Below are 24,424 nucleotides of genomic sequence, written 5' to 3'. Positions count from 1 at the left end.
AGGCGAATGTGACGTGGCAAATGCTTTGTGACAATTTGAACTCAAAGAGTATTCATAGTGTGCTGCTAATGCTGGTATTTGGAAAGAGACGAGGTTGGGTACTTGCAGCTGTTGCATGTAAGAAGGGAGATGAGTGAGGAGCGAAAGGTCTGAGAGTGTTCACTGAAGAGTTTACCAAAATGCACCTACAGGACCAAGGAGAGGTTGGTTTGGGTTGAGATGGGTAACCTTTTGTTCACACACACACACACACACACACACACACACACGGTCATTTTTCTAAAGGTTTTGTTGTTCACACTGAGATATAGACTATATAAAGTGGGCCACATTTCAAGCTTGATCTAACAATTGTTTTCATTCATGTGCTTTTCTGTCTCTATTATTTGTTCGGCCTCTAATGTTGATCTTAGCTTATAAATGGTACCTGTTAAACCCGTAGGTCAGGTGTCCGCCTCATCTTAAGGTTCCTATGCTGTTGTTAAAAATTGCTTTCAGGAAACAATTTTAGAACAGGACTATTTAGCCTCAGCAGGCTGTTGTAACTGCAGGACTTTGAGTCATAGCACCTTATGGTGAAATGACTTTGTAGAAAGTCATTTGCATGACCAAAACTGTTCCCTGTTCAGGAGGGGTGAAGATGAAGAGCTGCCTGTAATTGTGCACTCATTAAAAGCTGAGTATAATGTGTCTGATAGACTGATAGAGATTGCAGTGATGTTGCTGTGCTGGGCCCTGAAGGTCCCGCTGCTGAAAGGAAAGTATGCTGAAAGTATGATCACACTCTGTCTGACTGCTGCAAGAGTACAATTTCATCATAGGCTGTCAAGATGTCGTTTAGCAGACTACACACATTTCACACTCACTTAGGCTTTAACAAACGAGATCCCCATCCCCATCATTGGTAGGCAAACAGCGAAGTGTTAGGCTCTGCACCCCAGGTTTTTGCAATTACCCTGCATGCCCCGCTAGACGCCCCTGTCCATCTGAGACACACACCTCGGGGAATTAGGCTGAGGATTGAGTCTGGAGGAAGCCCTCGTTGCTTTGACTACCAGAGCACCCAGTGTTTGTTAAATGTCAGCCTTGCTTTGAATCTAGCAGGATTCTATTATGAAAATGGAAAATACTGTTTTGTGCTGGTGTTGCAAAGAGTATTTGTTCTCCCATTGATCTGGAATGTAGCAAAGTAGAGGAGCTAAATGTAATTAATTTCCCCTCATGCTGGCCAGGTTAAGATTGTTTTTAACTTTAAGAAGATGTGTTTTTTCACCTTGTGGGTTTTTTCTCAAAGATAGAGGAAATACATTGGAGCTACGCTACGCAGGCTACAGGCATTTTGCTGTAGCCTATGTCGGTGTGGTTAATGGGGATGCCTGTGTGGGCTGTTAGAAACACCCAGTTGTGTTTCTGTAAGGCTATTATGAAGTGTGCATTTACTAGCATTAGATATGCAAAGTTTCCATTGCCGCTACTTCAGGCTTCACCAAAATGCACTGTAATGAGCTGGTGGTAAATATTTCTGTATGATGTAAGGGCTCTATCATCAGTGTAACTCGACATCTTTTTAGATTTATCCCTTTAATCCAGTGATGCTCATGTATCTGGTATCTTTAATCTGTACTTTTGCTCTATGAGGTCTGTCATATCATAAGACAAGGGAACTAGCTATTGGTGGAGGAGCGACCATTAACTTTGCACTTGTTCACTCCAGCCAAATTAGAGGCAGCTGCTGAAAAGGCCTCGTGTCCTCAGCTTGTAAAGATTAGAGGGTTCAGAGTGAGAAATGAAACAGAGGAACGGTGATTCAATCAGAGAGTGAAGCAAGGGATTGAGCTAGAAAAGAGGCTATTAGACGGGGAGGTATACGACAGACAAGGGGAATAAAAAATGAGAGTGCACTTCTAATAATAAAAAGAGGATATTGATCTACAGTGCATCTGTTGGGTTATCACTGGTGCTCCTCTCTCTCTCCTCAACACCATTGACTCTTGTGAAATTGATTTTTCATTTGTTCTGTACAGTGTAAAGGGCACTTGTTATGCTTTTTGAAATCCCATTTGTGGAAGTTATTAGTGTGCTTCTTTTCTTCTGTGGGGACACAATCTTCAAAAAGGCTGTACTCAACAGAGTTCACGAGCCATCAACAAGTTTTAGAGCTGCACGCAGCTCAGAAATGCAAATTCCCACTTTAAAACCACCAACACGCGGCTAAAGACAGATGACAGGTACTCGTTTTAAAATAGCTTTATTTTTCACACCTTTCTTTCACATCTAATAAAATGAGGAAATTCACCTCATGTGCTTAAAGCAGGAAAGTACCGACTGTTCTGCTGAGATAAACTGTAAAATATTACACTAGTTAATCAATGATGGGTCGAATACTTGAACCATGATGAATCTCTTCCTCAGTGAAACTTTGGAAAGCTTTGTCATCCAGTCAGAGAATTTGTGGCAGAGATAGTCCTTTTACAGCTTCACCACTCTCATGTTATTAAATACATTTTTATTCCAGCGTAGAAAGCGTTGTCAAATCTATGTATTTCATCACTTACATCTCTATTCTCTGTTTGTGATATGAAAGAAATGTGATTTGGCCTAAAAATTCTTCTGTTTGTTTCCTCAGCCTTTAATGTGTGTGTGTGTGTGTGAGAAAGTGTGTGTACACAGTATCATGTTTCACTTCTAATAGCAAGAGGCAGCACCTTTGAGTTGAGCTCATTATGTAAGCATATCAGCCTTAGGAATGCCAAATTTCATGCGTGTGTGTGTGTGTGTGTGTGTGTGTGTGTGTGTGTGTGTGTGTGTGCGTGCGGGCGTTTGTGACAATCATGTCACACATTGTTAAAACCAGACTTGTTTGTCCTGATGCACTGTACTTGGAATCTTGCCTGATTGTGCCCAGAAACACACACACAGACACACAGACACACAGACACACACACACACACACACTTACACTTACCAGCCGAAACAATAACCATGCAGTAAACATACCATATACACATACAGTATACAGAAAGGCACAAACACATACATGCATGCCATGCACTTACAAGTGCGCACAACACACATCTTGGATAAGCTCTCAGATCTAAAACACCCACACACACTGTATGTAGAACTTCAAACACACTTGCCTACACACCAGGTTCCACTTACAGACATATTACAAGATTGTTGACCTCTTTCATGCATACACAATACAGAACAGCACACACACACACACACGCACACACACACACTGTTATCAACTCAAGGTGGCCCCTTAGCAATTTTCTCAAGGATAACAGAGTGTTTCGACTCGTGTCGAACTCTTCTGCTGCTGTGTTTGTGCTGTGCGCAGACGGCCTCTGTTGCACTGCTACAGCAACTGAAACAGAGCTCACCTCTGTGCTGCTGTGTGACAGAGCGAGACAGAGAGCGAGAAGGGTGAGGGAGAGCGGGCGCGTTCAAGGCGAGTAAACACTGCGGATGCGATTAACTTGAGATTGCCTTCGGGGAGCTCTAATGGGAAATCAGAGTCCCTCTTCCCGAGAGTTGAGGGTAACACGAGTTGTTCTGCATTCATCCTCTGATGTTAGAATCTACATGCAAGGTTGAGGAATTGGAAATGACTTGCACTCTGGTACACTGTCATTGCTGTCTTGTGCAAGGAGGAGATTAAAGCTCGATTTGGAGCTTTCAACTCTATAACAGAGTCTTCACCAGCAGATATGGAGCTGGCTCAGTTGTCGTGGAGATCTTAACGTAAAAAGCTTTTAAGTCACTCTTGAGTTGAGATTGCTCTGTCAAACTACTTGAAGAGTGTTACATGAGAATATTGAGACTACTCTCATGTCTACATGCTACATGTGTAACTGCAGCCCAAACATGCTTACCTTAGCTTAGCATAAAGACTGGAAGCAGGGAACTCCAAGTAGCCTGGCTCCATCCAAATGAGATGGAGATAGCAGGTCCTTGCCTTGTGGTTTCCACCTATGGACATGCTTTCTGTGAGCACATATCTGTCTCATGTCTGTTGGCATTCATTTATGTGTTTCTGTATGCCATATCTGTATAAGGTGTGTTTGCTGCATGTTTATCGTTTTGGGTGATAAGATCTGAAGATCTGTCTGTGAGATTTCTGTGGCCAACCCAGTTCAATGGATGTGAATGGATTTTTTTCTTACAACACTCAAAATGACATCTGAGAACACATCAGGAGCAGGTGTTTCCAGAGAGAATGTCCAGACAACTAGTTATTGTCATGTGCTCAGGGTTTTTACTGTTGTTGGAGGAATAGATACGACTAGGACACGTAAGTGACACATATGATTTGAGTGATTTGGGTCAGCTGACTTGCAAACATTTCATAGTCCCATAACACATTTCTGAGAAGACTGGTAACCTCTACTATACTTTGCAGTGCTTCTACATTGTGTGCCACCAGGTTGGATTTGGCAAGAAAACCACTTTGCCCAGACACGGATGCAGCTTTGCTCCAGTTCTACTAATGTACTGTAAATAATATCCAGGGTCACGTCAGTTTCCCTCGTTTGAAAGCTGATTCGCTGCTATTGAGGGCAGCTGTCTGCTGTTATTGTTGCTCCTTGCTCTTCAAGTCAAATGGAGTGATGCCAAGGACTGGGAGGGGACAAGCAGCAACATCCTCTCTGTAGCAGAAGTGTGGTCTTACCTTTTGATAAACACCACAAATACAACCTCAAGTGCCTTCATGAATATGCTGTGAACAAGATGGTGACCAAATTATTAACAGAGTGCCGAGTGTGTTCAGGGGTGAGGTGAGGTAATGGACGGCACCGTCATGGGTGAGTGAACAAGGTGTGTATAGACCGTCCCTTCACCTTGGTGTTAAGTTTTGCTGATGCACCCACACGTACATATTCACACACTGCAGGGGTGGGATGCTATAATGTCACCCAGGAGGAGAATCCTCATCTAAAGCTCTGCTGACTAAAGAACTGCAGGGTGGGCACACACATGTATACATGGACTGTACACACATACACATCCACATTAAGGTTACACTCAAAAGTCTGCATGCACGCTTATGCAGCTACAGGATAGAAGTACAGAATACTTATTTGTATTCTGTAGAACTTGCTCTTTTTTTGTCTTTGTGAAAACAATATCTGTTCTATTTGTGCCTGTGTATTTTTCTCAGGGCATTCTCACCAACAACAATTTTGTGAAAATAGGGAGCGAGTTAATTTTATTTTGTACATTTTTGTTTTTATATTCTTAGAAATGCACAATACAGTAAGGCAGTGTTCTGTCAGTGCTAATAAGGTCATCATGTGTCCCGTGTTCTGCATCACATGTTTGGACATAAGTGAAATATCTGTTCATGGACATTTTACAGCTGGAACTGATTGAGGGTTATTGGAAAGATACTGAAAAGATAAAACACAAAGAGATGATTGTTGGTTTGCTCTCTGATGTATCTCTGTGTACATGCAGTGAGGTGTTCATTTCGTATAAATTGAACATAACACATAACATATCAGTTGATAGTGCGGCGAGGTTGTGATGGCCACATGATTGGCGTCTATTCATCACTGTTGTCCTCGGGCTGGCTGAATCCATTTTACACCTTTTCTCTCCATCTGTCTGTGTCTGTCACTCCCCCACCCCCCACCCATTGTGTCCATGGCCCTATTTGTCGATTTATTCCATTTCATCCCAGTCTACCACATTTTTCCTCGCTCCCCTCCCACCTCCTCTTCTGTCCTCACCTGTTCTTCCTCCTCATCTTGACTTGCATTCCAATCTTCCTCCTCTCTGACCTTCTGTCAGCGTGGCTCACTTATTCACATTTGCCGTCGATTTGTCTCCTTTCCATTCCTCTTTCTATATTTGTAATCAGCCTCTCTTGTACTCTTTTCCCCTGTACTCTCTCTCCTACCAGCCTATTTCATTCTCTCTTAGTCTGAAATCTTGCAAAACCAACTCTAACAGTGGCATTGATCTTGAGCAGAGGCAGTCGGGCACACACACACACACACACACACACACACACACACACAAAGACAGTCTGTCCTGCTTATAATTAAAGAGTACCTCCCTCTTCCCTTTTCCCAAGCAGGCTCATAATAGGAAATGCCCCCGTTATCTCTACGGGCACCGGTGTATTAATATAAGCCATAGACAAACAAGTTGTGGGTACGTGCTCTGCTATGCCTTCACTCTGATAAAATGCAATAGTACAAGGCTGATATTACATGGCCAGCCTTTTCAAATTGTTTTCCCCAAGGTTTTTGTACTCGTCCATGTAGTAATGTAGTGAGAGGAGATGAGGAGCAAACAGGTGTGAAAAGTAAAGGGAAAAATGTGGGAAATTATGTTAAAGATAGAGTTCTCCAGGTTTAAACATCATTTTCTAAGTGTGGTTTGATCTTTTTTCTGGTTGATTGGATAGATTTTAGAGAACTGAATATATAGAGGAAGAGTGATGGTTCACATTATTGTTAGTAGCCTACATGATTGCATGAGAAAGAATATTTTATATGTGAAAATAGTGAAAATGCCTTTTAGCATTTACCAGTTTCAAGTTACTTGTTTTTTTGACCAATAGTCCAAACCAAAAGTTATTCAATTTACAATAATATAAACAGAGAGAATCAGCAAACACTAACTTTTGAACCAGCTAATGATTCCCCTTTTCTTCTTGATAACTGGTTAAAACCATGAAAAGCTTAACATTGTTCCAGATTAACTTTCTTCTAATCAATGATTGTTTTAGGACTGGAGGCCTGGCAGAAAGTGGCACAGCAAAAAGTTCTGAGAGCCTGACGTAGGGACCAAGGACTAGCTGGTGAACTCCTGAATGTGGTGAGTTAACTGCTAACATGCTAGCCAGCTGAGAATATGTTAACACTAGTCGCAGGCCCTTGAGCTTATTTTTTCTTTACTGGGCCATTAGCTCCTCTTCTGTTTTGCGTTTTGTTCTTTGGACTGTACATCATATCAAAAGTTTTATTGGAGAAATAAAAAAACAAAACAAAAACAACCCTGGCCTAAAATGCTTTCTAACAAGCTTGCTAACTGCCACTTAGCTGGCTTGTTAGCGCTGTTGCTAATGGGACTAAAAGCTTCACACTGTTTATTCAAAATATGCATTTCCATCCACTCCTGTCTTGTTACTCTCTGCCAACCACTCATTTGTGGTGTGAAGATCACACTTTGACAGAGGAGGAAAGTAGTGGTGTGTCAATAAGCCATATTAATAAGCTAATAAGCTACAATAGCTTTCTCCATTTTGAACTCTCACCTCTCTGCTCCCTCAAAGGTCAGCACTGTCAAGACAGCTTGATTTGATTTATGGGTCTAATTTCACTTTGCTCCTTCAAGTAAATCCACCAATTCTGTAATACTGTTGGAATGGTTGAATCTTGCTGCAAAATGTTCCCCTTTTTTTCTCCCCTTTTCCCCTTAATGGTCTGGCCTTAATTCAGAAACAGGTTTTGCCAATTCTGCACACTGTGTTATAGCACACTGCTGCTCATGTCTTGGTTTTAAACATTAAATCTGATCATATGATCAGATAATTTGAGCCGTAGAGGCTGCGGTCAACAGTTCACAGTGAGGGCATGAGAGCTCCAGTTGTCTGTGTGTGTGTGTGTGTGTGTGTGTAAGCTACAGGTCAGAAGCAAAATACCAGAGCAAGGTCACTCAAGACAAGTATTGTGTGTTTGTGTGTTAGTGGGAGTGGACACTTTCATTTCACATGAAACACAGGAGGTATTCTTTGAAACTACTAGACTGAAACGTTACATACATTAAATATTTTCTTAAACTTTCCTTCAACAAGGAACCTGCATTCTGCCAGTGACTATGAAACTATGAAAGATAAGGTAACTTCCTAGATTTTTTGTCTTGTCATTGATGATGAGTGCTCATGAGTGCTTAGCTTGAGTGGGTGAGTGACTGGCGTCACCTTCATAAAAGCAGTAAAGGAAGTGTTCAGTTTTGATTTCTGTCTTGCCTCAGATCATGTGATTGTATGAGGTCATTATCTGGTTGGTGCAGAGGAAATTACTGTCGAGTTTGATCTCTTTTTTTCTCCAGAGAGTAGCCTTTAGCCTGATTGCAAATGACTGTTTACAGCAAGGAGAGTATTTGTTAATGGACTTAAGGGCATTATGTCACCAGAGAGTGTGATGTGTATGGGAAGATGAGAGAGAGCGGGGCAGACAGTGTTTGTGTGGTCGAGTTTGACCACAACAATTTGCAACATGAGAACTGTCGGAAAGCTTGTGAGCGATGCAATTATAGCCATTAGGACTGTTTGCACATGCTGTGTATTCTCTGAAATGAGAGGATTGCTTACTGATATCTGCAAGTCATCTCGGGAATTTACTCTCAGTATCCCACTGTTTCCCTACTCCATCCTCCTCCTCCTTCCTTACTCCATCTCTGTCACTGCTGAGCTCTTTGAATAGGCTGGTTGTTTGCCTCCGCTGGCTTCTGGTAAACATGCTTTCACTATCCAGGAGTAGACAGTGGCAATACCAAAATGTAAAGGAAGGAGGAGAGAGGAGAAAAAAAAGAACGATGCAGAGAGTGAGAGAGTGGCACAGACAGAGAATTAGACAGAGCGTTCTGAATGAATGAGTAAATAGAATTAGAGAAAAGATGTTTGAGCCAAGTGGAAGAACAAAGAGATGATTGTTGAGGTTTGCGAGGGACCGTTCAGTTCCTGGACAGTTTGTCCCTGATGTTTGTCTTAGATTCCCTGATGAAAAGCTTTATTTATTGAACAAAAACGAGTAAAATTGTTTTTTCAAGAATTACCGTTTAATCAGAAAATTAATCTGCAACAATTTTAATGAACTTTTAATAATTAAAAGTTGTCTTTCAAGCTGAAGCACCAGTAATTAAATGGTTCCAGCTTCTCAAATGTGAAAATTGACCGCTTTGTTTGATACATAACAGAATATGAGTGAATTGAAGATTGCTGCATATCATATCAAGCAATTTGAAGACATCACCTCGGGGTTTTGTAATTGCATTTTTTTTGTGAGATAATGAAAATAATAGCTGGCTGCGGCTCTGAGAGACAGTTTGGGATTAAAAGAATATATTGTAAAGACGAGAGGACAGGATCAGGTCATGTGCTGCAGCTACCCTCCAGCTTTGTCAACTGCTTATCTTTTAATGGTATATATCTTTTTTTCACAGCTCAGTGAGGTTGTGAGGAGTACAGGTGTGGCCAAGGGAATAGTGTGTTTGAAAAATGCCTACAAAGCTACAAAATGTTGTAGCTTGAAGTTGTGTTGTGGAAGCTGCACTTTTTCCTCAGATAACCGGAGTGGGAGTTTTGACAAGAGGAGGAAAAAGAGGAAGGGGAAGATGAAAGTGGTTTACCTTCCAGCTTCTGGTAAAGGAAGTAATCTTGGTGCCAGTGATAGAGGGAGAGAGGACCTTTTAAAAAGAGAGAGATGTGAGCTTGAAAAACGAGAGAGACCCTCCACAGCAGGGTGCTGTGCTGAGCTGCGCTGAACGGCGACATAAAAAGGTTTTGAACCAGAGCCAGCCCCCTGAGCACTCTTCGAATACTGAGGAACCAAGGAGAGGGAGGAAATGATGGGAGGAGGGAAAAGTTAAAGAAAATGGAGGATTAGAAGGGAGGGGTGAAGATGAAAAGAGGTGTACGAAGAGAGGAGGAAAGTGGAAAATAGGAGAGGAAAGGACAGGGACGATGAAAAAAAAGTGGAACCTTGGGTAGTCAAGTGAAGCAAAGTGCTTTCCAGTGTCTTCTTTCAAGTTGACAGAGTTTGGGCTGAAGCTGGGAATTGACGACAGATTTTTAATGCAGGGCTTTAACTCTGGGAGACAATGTGCTTTCTTTTATAATCATCTGCAAACATTCTTTGTACAAAGAGGAGACGTGACACAGAAATTCAAATATGAATCTCTAACAGTTGGAGTTTATTAAAGGCTCTGCTTTGGGTCGAGGTTTGGAAATGGCTCCCTCAGCAATTAATTCAGGAGTGTCTCTGGATCTGGAGGAATGTAAGAATGGACAGATGGAGTGGAGGACAGGGAAAGAAAAGGAAAGGAGAAGGAGGAGTTTGGGGAAATGAGCCAATGGCAACTCTCAGACAGACCAAAAAATGACAGCAGGAACACATCATTGGGCTAATATCATTTTAAGTCTACATACTACATCTATACTGTATTAATGATGTGAACTAATTGTCTGTGTAGGTCATCCAGGTCATGGTAGTCCTAAGTGCTAAAGTTGAAGGCAACTGGACTTCTTTTAGGTTCTTGAAGACGTTTCAACTCTCATCCAAAAGGCTTCCTCAGTTCTGAAAACTGGTTGGGGAGTCCCAGGTATTTAAGCTCTGAAAGGTGGTCCTGAGAATTGTTTACCCACCCTGTCATTATCCAAGTTGTTAGGGTCACGTGAGCCCAGGTGTGACTTGTTAGTGGGTCGATGCCCCACCCTGACATCATGTGAGTCATCACAGAGGGTCACATGTCTCAGGGTGTGAAGGGGGGTTAAATCTCCTGGGTAAGGTTGTAATCAGAGCTACTTGATGCTGATTCTCTACACATAACAAATCTTAGAAATTCTTTGCACGCAGAAGTGAAATTTTCAAATCTCAGGCTATCCTTCATGTCAGGTTTTCTATCAGGAATTTTGTAATCCTGTAGAGTTTTGGGAAAGAAATTGCATCATCTCAAAAAACCTTCAAGCGTCAGTGAAATGTGAAGGAGTGCCTGAGCAGAAAATTGGGTTCTTTGAACCAAAGCTGAAATTTATTTTTGGCTTTTTTAGTGTTTGCCTATGAGGGCTGCAACTGATTAATTATTTTCATAGTTAATTAATCAGCAGATTATTTTTGCGATCAATAATTTCGGCTATAAAATGTCAGAGAATATTGCTAAAATAGTAAACAAGAATTGGGAAAAATTCTCATCACCTTGGCCAGCTCTACGTGTGAGTCAGCCAGTTATGGACATTCTACAAGTGGCCCGGCTGTTGCACTCGAACCAAAAAAATAGGTGATAGGAAGCTTGTTTTATCTGAGCATAGTTTAAAACACAAAGATGTAAAGCTTTCTATTATATGTGACAAAGATAAGCAGCAAATCCTCACATTTAGAAAGCAAGAACAACAAAATGTTTGGTATTTTTGCAGTCATTAAACACGTTGCCTGTTCCTTTTCTGCTGATCGGCTTCTTTTTAATGTGTGCTTTGCTGCTGCATTATTGCCCTGGTTTGAATAAATCAGAAAACTGTTTGTTCTCTCTCAAGTTGACAGGAGCAATAAAACATGGGTCTGATGAAGCCTGTTTTTATCTCACATAAATAGGACCCATTCAGTCCCCCTGTGTCGCGTTTGATAAAGAGCAGACTGCAGTGGCTGCTGCAGTGCTGAAGCAGGAGAGACGCAGGATGGTGGGAATTCCACAGCAGCCTCCACTGTATATTATCTGTCAGTTCTCTCCTCTCACATCCCCACATAGGCGCTTCTCCTACCCGCTCACTGTGACACTATACACGTACACACGGACCCATGGCAATAAACACACATCCGGCCATAAACCGGTAAATTAAAAGCCTGACTCAGAGCGACAAATGAGGCTGGGGGATTAGCTTCTTTTCAACCATGTTATAAAGGTTATTTTTAGACTGCTCTCAGCCACACAATGCCTCATAAAAGCAACAAAGTGGGTAGGGTCTGGCTTTTAAATACAGATCTTTGGCTGGGTTTCAGTAGGTTTGGGTATCTCACTGATACATGAGATCTAACTTCCAGTAAATGTTTAGCAAAGAGCATGACGTGAAAGGGGATTTCTCTGTTGTTCACTCAAAGCCGAGATAAGATGATTTTTAATTCATCTGGGTTTTTGTGTCTGTTTGTTTATGTCTGTTTTACACACACACACACTAATAGACCTCCCCCTCTTTCCCTCCAAACATATAAATGAACAAACCCCCTGCCTTGCGTGCATACACACAGAAATCAGTGTTGGCCCTCAGCCTCCACAGTAACTAATCACTCAGACAGCGTGGCCGTGCCCTCTCATTAAGCATGCTGTACGCTGAAAGCAACACTGCTAATGACTCTGCATTGCCTGTTACACACACAATACTCTCAGGCTTAATGCCATAATAGCTGGCTTAAGCCACACAAACTTTGCAGACAGACAGACAGACAGACAGACAGACGACAAACCTGCCCAGCTGATGTTTTGCTGAGTGTATCGACAGGAGAGGAGAGTGTGTGATTTTCTAATTGCGAGATGTCCCGACCATGTTAATGTGTGCAGGTGTGTGCTTTTCTTGCATTCTATCAATAGACAGAAGCTATGCAGAGATTGTAACCTAAAGCCCCCTGCAGTGCTGTCTCCCCAACAATACACACACTGCTCCAGAAACTTCACAACCCATTTGTTCTGATGTTGGCGCTGCCGCTTCGCTCTTTCACACGCCTCTTCTGCGCTGTCATCTTGCATCCCCTGACGGTTGCAAGTGCGTAGCCCGGCTTCATCTGTTCTAGCAGAGTTAGCCTGCTTGTGCTTCATGAACTTGACGTCGCCGGTCGAGCGTGCGCAGATTCAATCAAAAAGAATTTGCAGGAGAGCAAATCAGCAGTTAGTGGCTGAATCCAAGTCGCTGCCTGAAACACACAATCTGCTTCCTCTTGTATGAAGTTTTCCACAAATATAGGGGTTGGGGTTCATAAATAGTAACATCATATCTGGACGTAACATTCCTCAACATGATGCCATTGACAGAAGCGGATTTTCACTTGGTTGTGCTTCATGCTCTGGCTCCTTTTGACTTTGCCTTTTGATTGGCCTTAAACACAGTCTTTGAATTGTCTCGTGCTGTTAGCTGATGATGAATTGCATGGATAGAGTAACGGCATTGATTTCTCTTTCTCAGTGTGAGGTTAGCATATTGACTGTCTCAGTAACTCAATCGCCTGGATAATGGCATAGAGGGGAGAATGTATATATGTATACACAGACATTATGTTTCATTTTCTTAAACTGTGCACAGGTATGAGAGGGCGTGCACGCTGTGTAAATATACAGTATGTGTTGGCGGGAAGTGTCAGCCTGTGACTTTGTGTAGTGTTTTCATGCATACACAAGTGTTTTTATGCCTGTGTGTGCCTGTCAGTGTGTATGCGCGCAGATCTGAAAGGTCTGCATTATCAGCCTCTTGGCAACAAGCAAATGGAGAACCACTGAGTTCTGTTGTGTCTGTTCATCGTCAAGGTCCTGTCGCCCCGGGTTACAGGGTTGCTAGGGGATGGATGAGCAGACTGGCATCACCGAAGTGCCAGCTAGGCGTGTGGGCTCCCGGCATCCTGGTTTCCTGCTCTTTTTTTCCTTCACCAACCTCCCTTTCCTGCTTGTACCTGGAGAGGACCGTGAATTTATTTTGTGCTCATGAATGTTAAGTCACAGATTTTTCTTTAAAAATTCATTTGGTTTCCCAGGAGCCATGAGGTTTATACAGAAAAGAAGTGATACTCTTAGGTTGAATTCATGAAAATAAAGGAGCGTTCATAGTTGATTAAAATAAAAGTCAGTAAAAGAAGCAAGGTTTGGGTACTTGTGAATTTTTGGCTGTCTCTTAAATAAAAGCGCTACATAAACAGGGTGTGCTCTGTCCTTGCAAACAGGAAGCAAGCACGCTGTTTCATCTTCCTCCTCCGCATCCAGTCCAAACCAACCCAGTAATTTCTATCACAATTAGTAGACGACAAATCGTACATTATGACTAGAGTTCCTGTCTCCAGTTATCGAGTTTCATGGTTAGCTATTCTTTTCACTGTAGATAACTGAATCCTTTTAATAGACTGTGTCATTTATTATTGTTGCACAGTGTATAAATAATTATGATGCTCCATCATGATGGATGTTGTTTTAAGATATGTTGAGGTTGTAGAGTGTGTGTGCAAGTGTGTGAGTGAGAGAGAGAGAGAGAGAGAGAGAGAGAGAGAGAGAGGAAAGGAGTGGAGGTTTGAGGCGCCAGCAAAGAGGATATGTCTGGCAGCTGTGTCATTTTGCAGAGTAAAGGCTTATGGGAGAATTACAACAAATGAGCGGGAGGACACCCCCCCCCCCCATACACACACACACACACACACACACAACTTTCCCTCTACAATGTGTTTGAAACAGTGTGTAGAGTATGTTCATCGCTCAGTTGCTGCCAATGACTCGCGACTGAGGCATTCGCAGCAGCTGACACTGCTTTAGTCACAGTCTACCTGTGACTTCCTGCAAATGCACACAATGAGAAAAATAGAAAAAGCCACATTACACCAGATGCTCAAAGAAATAATTCCAAGTGACAACAGAGCCTAATAGATTATTACATCTAAAACATACATTCTTCTCTTTTTAAACTCCACTACTATTTGAAGTTGATTGCAGAATATGAGCTGTTATAATATCAGAAGACTAGGCTAAAGGGCTAAACCCACACACACAGACACACAAACACACACACGCCCCAGACACACTCCATGATGTTCCAGCTAAGCCAGTCAGTTCTCTGGGATAAGTGATGTGTCTGTGCAAACATGTGTATGCTTGTGCTTTCTTCATGTGAATGTGTCCTCTCCCCTGTACGCTCTTACGACACACTTCAAGGTCGTTTTATATCCGCCGGGCCGGTTCCTGACTGTCTCTGAGTCCAGCGATATGCATTGTCATTTTTACAGCCAGTTATTGGGACACAGTGCTTTGGTGGGACGTGGCCTGCAGAGCGATAACAAGACCCGGGGAGGGTGTTCGACCTCTGAACATCAGAGGGGATGTTAACAAGCTTTTCTTGATCCCCTGGGTGTGTGCCAAACAACACGCACACTTGTACAGATGTGTGGTTACATGCAGGCTCCCTCACATGATAGCATAAATCAGTTGCGGAACAATTACGCAGTTCAGAATTCATTCACAGCTGACAATGAGCAGTCAGAAAACTTTAATACTCTGCTGTACCACAACTCCTCATGTATGGTCACACATACTGACAGATGTTCATATCTTTTGTTTTGTCTGACCAGCAGTTGCTCTGTCAGTCTCTTGTCTTCAATGAAACTTGCACAAAACTACATTTTAGAAGCTAGAATCTTAAATGTAAATATTAAAAAAAAATAGTTGGGGTGTAACAATTCTGAAACCACGACAGTTAAGTTTCTGTTAACTGACTAATCAAACAGTCATTTCAGCCCTACATGTAACTATATGACTGACTCATTAGGACTCCAGCTGGGGACCTGATGACTTGCAAACACCAACTCCTCCTCCAATATATCTAGTCCCTCTCTCTGATGAAAACCATCCAAAAAGGCCATAAAATGGCAGAAGAACTGTCTTCAGCACAAAAACTGTCTTTGATTGTTTTCTGTCAGTGGACTCATCAGATCACCTCAGCTCTAAAACACCCTCATAGACATGTCCACATCGATCTGCCTGTCATTTCAGGACCAAGAAGCTGCATTAAAACACAGAAACAGCTACAGCTGCACTGTCAGCAGTTCCTTTTCATGGGCCAGTGCACTAATGAACACCATGTGCATTGTGGGTTTGAGTCCAGGTTGTAACATATGACACCTTCTCACACATCCTGTCTTTGCTGTTGCTCCTAACTTTGCAACCAAAAAAAAAAAAAACTAAGTAAGTAAAAAAAAATCTATATTATCCTGGAAGCTGTGCAATGCTTCACTCAGCAAATCTCAGGAACAGGCTCTTGAGCTCGTTATTGAATCATCATATGGGCTAACAGCACAACGCGTTGATCAATTATTCATAGGAGTAAACTCTGAGGTGAATAACAAGTTCCTCTATGTTCAGTCAGGAATGTGTGACCGTGTACAACATCAGTTAGAGATCTCAGGTAAATAACTTCCTATAGAAGATTTTTACATCCTCACAAAGGTGTGAGATTCAGCATTATTCTCAGGGCACTAAGTTGTGCCTCTCTTCGCCTGTCGTGCTTTCATTTTCATTCATGTCTTCATGTCACTTGCCCTTTGCTCTATCACTTTCATTTCCTGTAGGAATCTTAAGAGGATGAGGTGAGGGGCCTTTTGGAATAACTCCAAACATCTGTTTTAACTTCCTCTACCTTTATGGATCTTTACATGAAAGGGCCACAGCTTGACACTTTCTTTTAGTATCTCAGTCTAATTTAATGGGCCGTCATGACCGCACAGTGAAATATAAGGCCATTATAACCAGAGAAAGGGTGTTGCTTTATCACATTGACTGCCTCTCCTCTCTCCTTTTAATTATTGAAATAAGGAAATCAATAGGAAAGGTGCTATTGAAGCTGCTATTGAAGCTAACTGATACTTAACGCATAGCAGTCAAGAAAGGTTTTTAGGAATGATAAAATAAACCTTCAAAGTGTAATAAGTTGTTTTTTTTTTTCTCAAATCCTGAAGAACTTGTGCCATCACTTTTTCTTGGATATTTTATCCTGAGAGAGTCACTCGTGTTTAAACCTGAAATTCACCCTTGAAAGTTAAAAACATGTTGTGGCTTTCTTATTCCCTTAGATTTATTTCTTCCCTCACTCATGAGGTTTTGTTTAAACAATGGTGTCAGCGTCTGCATGGACAGTTTAGCAGACAAAACACACTGTAAAAGGACTTGAAAGAAGAAATGAACTCTCTCCCTGCTAAAGAAGGAATCTCCCTCTTTAAACAATGGGAATCCACCCTAGACGACTTCAAACAGCTCGTGGGTCTGTTTTTCGCAGCAGTTGTGGCTAGTTTAGGCCCAGTTACATTGGCTGCAACCAGCTGTTTATTATTGGCCTGTCAGCAGAACAATAGCTGCGGTAGCCACATGCCGAAGGAAGGACAACTCTGCTAAGCTAAGCGACGGGGCTAACCACAGGACAAAGCCGAGAAGCCAAAACACAGGAAATTAACTGCTGTTTACGTTTGCTTGTCTAGACTTGTTCCTACTAATTAAGTGCGAAGATCCCCCTTGTGGATTTCTGATCTCTGAGGAATGAGCTCTCAAGGTTAGCGCTGCATGTTTCAGTGTCTGTGCTGCTTTTTGAAATGAAGCAGTGTTTGACCCATTTGTGGCCCCCAGGACTGTGAGCTGTTGGCGTTAGCCCTACAATAATCCCCCAGCGACCCAGAAAGTCATTTCTAGAGCAGGTGGTTATGTGGGCCATAGGCCTAATAACAAAACAATGGCGTCATATGGCTGAGAAAGTGTTAAAGACAGCAGGGGTTCGGCATCTCTGTGTGCATTGCTGAAAGCACCATGTCAAATTTATACCTGATCACTGCACCACCCATGAAGTTTGAGCTTTATGTGCTACCTGTGTATCTGATTTATACTTGTCTAAAAGCAGCTGAAGTGTGTGTGTGTGTGTGTGTGTGTGTGTGTGTGTGTGTGTGATCTAAAGGGTATTATTAACAGAAGAAGGGCTGATGTCACTTATCCGAGCCATCCATGCATAGGATTAGAATGAAGTATTGCGTGTGTATATGTGAGCATATGTGTGTGTGTGAGAGAGAGAGAGAGAGAGCACCAGAGACGAGCCATATTATTGAGTTGAAGGATAATAAGAATAATACTGTCTGACTTTTTCATTAAATCTTAGTGCCCCTGCTTTAGCTTTAGCCGCAGCGCTAATGTCCTCAGTATGGCTGAGTGCAGCTGTATCACTGTACCCTGTAAATCTGCATGATTTTATACAAAGTACATTTGGTACAAAACAAAGAGGTGAAGGTTGACGGATTTCCCAGCACGCAGCTGCATTCCTAAAGCTCTCTCATGGGGCTTTCTGGAGGACAGTGGGAGGACAGAAGAGGGTAAACCAAGAGGACAATCTCAGCAAACTGCACTGTTCTCTGGGGCATCTTTTTCCTGATGAGGCCCTTGTCTCACGGCCTCCGATGAAGCACTCTGAAAGTGTGTATGTGTGTGTGTGCGTGTGGGTGGCCTGTTTACATTCCACCGATTCCTCACGGGAATCCCGCTCTCTATTCTCTGTTCCCTAGCTCATTTGCCTGGGAAGGTGCCTGTGTGTGTATGTGTGTGTTTCGGGTATTTATAGACTTCTCTCTGGAATACAATTGGCAAATGTCCTCAGACCAGCACTTACTCTTGGTCAAACTTCACTCCTTCACAAACACACACATCCTCATGGACTCTTTAACCTTGGGGGGACTCCTGGTTGGAGTTGAAAGTGGAAATGTGTTGTTCATATGAACTGTATGCACCTGAATGCATCATCCTGTTCCTCTCAGTTTTGCAGTTGTTTTTTTTTTATATATATATAAATGCGTCCTCTGTGTTTATTTTGTTTGTGATTTGTCTCCTCCTCCAAACTCAGTCCTCTAATCAAGATTTCCAGGAAATCTTACACAACAAATTTGTTGTTGGAAGTGAGAAGATTGTAAATGTTATTTTTGTGCCCAAGCAGCTTATGGGGCAAAATCTGCAATCTCCTCTCTGGCTCCGTTCACACTGTTAATTCCTCCTTGAGAGATGATTTTATGCTCCTTGCTGTGTCAGCTTATGTTGAACTAGTTGCCTTTTCTATTTCCCTCTTAATCCTCAGAAGCAACAATCACACAAAGTCAAGCCTGGATTTGTGCTCTTTTTTTAAAAAAAGATTATTTTCACTGTATTTATTGGATATAAAACTGGAGCCATGTTAGAAAGATCAGGAGGTTGCTTACTTCACTCACTGTCTATTTAAAGACATGGTGTCCATTTTTTTTTCTTAATTGACTTCCTCCTTTGAGAAATCCTTGTGATCTACTCCGAGCAGCATCCTGTCTGCTCTGATATCCTGACTCACAATAATTGATGCGATGCTGATAGAAACTCGGGAGGTTCTTAAGTAACCAAGCCGTAAAGACAAGTCATCATCTCCATGATATGATGTCATATGTTGCCTTTTACATTTCACTCAGGATGATATCAATGGGAAAAAAAATCACCATCAGCAGCACTCGAGAGGTCAGAGTATGTGTTGAGTGTGTGTGTGTTAAGTGTCCAGGGCTTTGCTAATGGACTAATATGAGTCTGCGGTCAGGAGGATTGAGAGGTAATTTGCAAATGCTGCAATGGTTAAGTGTGTAAAGTTCAGATGTGTGTGTGCCGAGTGGCGCACAGAGGTGTGTATACAATAAAGTAGAGAAGAAACCAGTATGTCTGTTCAGAGAGAGCACATGTAGAAATGGTTTGGTTAGGTTTAGGGTATGGATAATGGTTGGAGGTAAGGGAAACATTGTGGATTGGGTCCGAGTAACTGCTTAATTAAAGCTATGGGGTTAGGGTTTGTTGTCATGGCTAAAATAATAACTGCTTGGTTAGGGTTAGGAAAAATTGTGGTTATGGTTAAAAGGTTATGGTTAAAATAGACCAATGTTGACAACCAATGGGACAAAAGAAGTTTACAGTGGTTCAAGTGGCTAAATCCACCCGACTTGCTCTCACTGCAGATTTTGTGACTCTTAAACAACATTATAGTATTTTATCCTGTGGTCCTGATGGACCAAAGTCATAACTCTCATGACCCTATGGTAAAGGTGCAGTATGTCAGAACTGGGCATTTGCTGAAACTACTGACAATGTAGCTTTTTGCCTGAGGAGAGTTTTACAGTTTTACATACTGTTCATACTGTGTATTCTGTTCTTATCCAGGTACTTATTTTCAAAACATTTAATCTTTTTTGTATCATTTTAAATGGAAAACTTTGCCAGCTCTTAAGGATACACTAGTGATCACTATGTGTGATCCACCAGTATTGAGTCAACTGTATGTATCATCACAGGAATAGATGGAGACTTCCCATCCATCAGCCCTTCACATAACAACAGAACATAGTCAGGCAGTTGCTTAAGTTACCAGTTTCAGTGGTGTCGTGCTCAGCTAGGTCAGGTTATGTTAGCAGATACTAGATTTCAGCACATAGATGGAAATGCTGAACTGACATGTTAAGCTTTAATTATATGTAATTCATCAAAATAGTTGCAAGAGTCTGTGTTACTTAATGTCATTATCTGCCTATGTAAAGAGGTCTGTGTCTATGGATTGTATTCCCAGACAGTACATATATGAACATGGCCACCTACAAACAGAACATCTGCTCATCAAAACACCAAAGGAGGGAATATGTTGTTCATCTAATATATATACTGAAGACACTGATAGTTTGTCCTTTAAATTGTCACCCATCTTTATTGTGTATATATATAATGTGTGTGTGTGTGTGTGTGTGTGTGTGATCAGCACCATTCACTGTATGAAAGCCGGTGTGTATGCCACATACTTCTCCTCTCAGTCTCCCTGTGTCAGTCTGTGAATGATATCAGCGAGTGTCACCTCTGTCTGTCCCGCTGTCTCCACACATCTTGTCACAATATCCACCCACTGTGTCAAAATGGATTTGCCTCTGGCCACCTCGGCTTCCTTGAAAGTGTCAGAGCGAAGGTGTCTCAGTTGCATTTTCCTCTCGGACTGCTGCCTGCACAGTGAAGTGCCTGAATGTATTCTTCCACTTCGCTCACTCCCTCTTTCTCCCTCCATCTCTCTCCCTCTCTCTCTGCTACGCTGATGTCTGTCGCCTGCTAATTGGTTCATCTCTATTCAGATGACTTTGTGTGTGTGTGCTGTATTTTTGTGTCTAAATTCCCGAGCGTGTGTGCTTGTGTAAATAATCGTGTACATGTGTGTGTGTGACTGACAGCAGATTTTCCGCCACCAGCAGGCGGTCTGTTTGCTGCTCTGATGCACATTCAGTTGGTTCATTTGGTTTTCAGCTCTCCCTCAGGACTCTCTGAGCCACCCCCATTAACTGATTTTAGAAGGGCTGTGGCTGCCGGTGCTGCTTTGTAAATACATATTCTACCGTGTTATATATTTATTATATATGATTTGTCCCTTTAGTTACATGTAGGTGTTAAATATAGGAGGCAGTTTGTCGACAAAGGAGGTCTAGCTGTGTGATTAAGCAGTTTTTGACTTCGGTTGTGGTTGTAAAGAGCGAGTAATTAGTAAGGCTATCTTCACTAGCAAACAACAGGTGACAGTGATAAGCACTGTTAGTTATAATGCAACTAGCTTGTTAGAAATATTATTTGCTTAAAGGAATACTTTGATATTTACATATTTGCTTTCTTTCTTGGAGTTAAATGAGAAGATTGACCCCACTGTCATATCTGATTAGAAATAGACAAGTGGTTTTATATGATGACAAGATTCCAGGAAGTAACTGAGCCCAGCCAGTAAGTAACTTGATGTATTTACACTTTGGTTTTTGTACAACAAATGAGATATAACATGTTGATTTGTGAACTAACAGTTTTACAGTCTTTGTGCTAAGCTACGCTAACCAGCTGCTGGCTAAAGCTTCAAATTTACCATACAGACATGAGAGTGGTTTTGATCTTCTCATCTTACTCTCAGCACGAAAGCAATTAGGAGTATATCTTAAAATGTCAAACTATTCCTTTAAATTACTGTAGGAAGGAAAAACAAGATTATTGTTCTCATTCTCTCCAAATTAGCAGCTGGTTTTGATTCCTCCTCTCTGACCCAGAGTGTCTCTTCTTCACCCTCTTTACTTTCTGCCAAGAAAATACGGAATAAGCTACAGCTTGTGAAATGAGGAATCAAATGGAATTGTGAAAAAGGTGGAGGCGGGGGCTGTATCTGCCACATGCAATCTTCCAGAGTCACTCAAGCGTGCGCTGGACAGATTTAACCAGAAATCTGAAGATTGCTGTCTGAAGGTTGCCATGTCTTGCAGCAACCTCCCTCTCCTCCTGAGCCCACATGGAGGTTGCCATGTATGTTTGGCTGTAACCCCCCACACACACATACCCGTAGCCAAAACCGGCCATCACCCCAACCGCCCCCAGCTGCTGCCTCTGATTCTAGATTTGCCCTTTGAGTCCCTGCAGGCTTCCATATTTTACCATATATTTGTCGGGTAGCAGACGTGTTGAATATGCTATAGTCTGGAGAGAGATGACGCTGGAGGGGGGGCAGAAGGAGAGGTGAGAGAGTGAGGTATGAGATGGAGATAGAGAAAGGAAAGGCAAGAAAAGAGATAGGGAAAGAAGACAGCAGAGGACAGGGAAGACTGTGAAATAACTGGTGGTTTATGTGAAAGGATAAGGGAGTGGTACACCAGCAGAGCCAGAAGGGGAGGAAGAGGGCTGAGTGTGTGTGTGTGGTGTGATATCAAACAGTCCCAGCCAGTAGAAGTATGTCTGAAAAACGCCTTGTACTGAAAGGTCAGAAGCCGCATCAGAAGGCCTCAGCCACCCTCCACACCTTCACTTTTTCATTCCTAACTCTCTGTCCTCCCTCTAACCTCCCCTCAATCACACACACACACACACACACACCACACACACACACACACACACACACACGTTACCCATTAGCAAACTAGACTTGTGCTCTGTTTAAACCTCAGCCACAGTGTGTTACAGTCAAACATTACAGAGGGTTGGAGGGGTCTGACCCCCTGCCGCTCGCCCCGTCTGGGTCGCCTAATAAACCCACCCCTGCTGTGGTTAGATCCTTGTAAAGATGGATCACATTTCCATTTCAGTTGCTCATCTGCTCACACACACACACACACACGGTCACACACCTCTATTAATCCCCCCTATTGCCCTGTGCCTTTTGTCCAAAAGGCCAGTGTCAAAGCAGGAGATAAATGAAGTGCTGCGTGGCAATTTCCAGAGCAGCGGCGAGGAGCGGGTGCGCCACCTCGTCAGCTCAGGGGTGTGTGTCTGCAAGACTGGGAGGACGAGAGAATTATATTGGTGTGTGTCAATGCATCCTTGATAGAGAAAGTGCATGTGTATGTGTCGCCCATGCACCACCTCATTTGTGTATTTGCTGGAGCGAGAACAAGATCATGCGTCTCCAGGCATCTGTTGCATCTCATTAGCAGCTTTTAGAATGAATTATCTCAGTGGATTTCTCTCTCTCTCACACACACTCACACACGACATCTTTCATCCTATTCCATCCACCCTGATAATCCCTTTATCTTGGCGGCTATTCAACACATAAAGGCCAATGCCACTGAATAATGATGTGGTCGTATCTACTCCTCTTTCGCTCTAATGCTAATCTTCATCTCAAGGTGACAATGATGGGGAAATTTTATGCATGCAGGCGTTCAGTGTTGAATAAACCTAATCAGAGGTGTGTGTGTGTGTATCTATATCTGTTTGTATGAGCGCAGTTAATATTATCAGTTCCCTTTTAAGGAGGAGAAAGGTCTGGGTTTTTTTGAGCTTAGCACCAATTTATTTGAGAGCAGGAGTCGAGATGATACACTGGAACAAACAAGATGCACAGACAGGACAGACACTCTTTGTTGGTCCCTCTGTCCATGCTCTTGGTCCTCAAATTCCCATAGTTCAACAGTTCAACGCCCCCGCTCCCCCCTTCCCCATTCATCCCTCCCATCAGTGTTTGCCAAGAAGGTCACTTAGAATGTGAGTGACAATCCCTGAAATCATTACAACAATCCATCTCTTCTTCCTTCTTCTCTGCTCTGTGCTTTCCCCCCCATTTACATATTTGGATGATACGCCTGGCTGGTTTGTTTAATCACTGTAAATTGCTCCGCTGCGCAATTACTGAAGTCGGTTTTGTTTTAGCATTTTATTATTAGCTGAGCGGCTGCGCTGTCACAAAGCTAATCGGTCTGAGACAATAACAGAACACATCTCTCTGCCGCATTGAGGGGGATAAAAGTGCTTTGTAAGGACGTGGAGGATAGAAAAAAACAAAAAAAAATTGTGTGCAATTTTAGCTCAGTTCATTAGTTTTCAGTTGAATTGATGTAAGCTTGCTTAGCAGTGTGGCAAAAACACACCCTGAACATTAACATGGTGTCATATTCAGATGGCAGCTGTAGCAGCAGATGTGGTTTTTGGGGGAGTTGCAGACAGTTACATTCAACCGGTCAAGCTCTTAACACTGACAGTAAACTTCCCCTTTTCCATGAGCAGAAGGAGTGTGTGAAGTAGAATTGAAATTGAAAAGGTTCGTCATGTGTAAGGAAGACACAGCTAAGTGAGCCTGCGAAAGCTGTTTCTCATGGGGACGAAAGAAAGGAGGGAAGGAGAAATGTGGAACTGAAATTGAAAGGCTTTAAGTGTTTCAGGGCGAAAGAGTGAATATTCTTTCCATGCAGGGTGTCAGCGGATCACACAGACGCACATTGTTAAGCTTAACTGAACGAACGCTCACAGAATCAAGTCCAAATGATTTAAATGCAGAGCAGTGGCCTCAGGCATTGGCAAAAAGGGTGATAATAGGGTAGATAACGTAGGAGAAGAGGGAGAAAAGCTTACCAGAGATGCAAAATAGTAGAGAATTTAAGACATAATGACACAAATATATGCTTATTTGTTGTAAGTGAGGTTACCA

General features: G+C 42.4%; 1 protein-coding gene across 3 annotated transcripts in view; it reads left to right on the top strand.

The window, feature by feature from the left end:
* The window catches only part of pag1 (phosphoprotein membrane anchor with glycosphingolipid microdomains 1), a 49,759-nt gene that overhangs the window by 2,106 nt on the left and 23,229 nt on the right, over positions 1–24,424 (top strand). For 2 of the 3 annotated variants that reach the window (XM_051066915.1, XM_018698041.2), the window contains exon 2: positions 6,746–6,834. The exons of the other annotated variant lie outside the window; for it this stretch is intronic. The gene's annotated coding sequence lies outside the window, so the exon portion shown is untranslated. The remainder of the gene's footprint in view (positions 1–6,745; positions 6,835–24,424) is intronic. 3 annotated transcript variants of the gene reach the window in all.

The sequence above is a fragment of the Lates calcarifer genome, linkage group LG3 (assembly GCF_001640805.2).
Source record: "Lates calcarifer isolate ASB-BC8 linkage group LG3, TLL_Latcal_v3, whole genome shotgun sequence".
Lineage (NCBI taxonomy): Eukaryota > Metazoa > Chordata > Actinopteri > Centropomidae > Lates > Lates calcarifer.
This window is presented reverse-complemented; position numbering and strand designations above follow the sequence as displayed.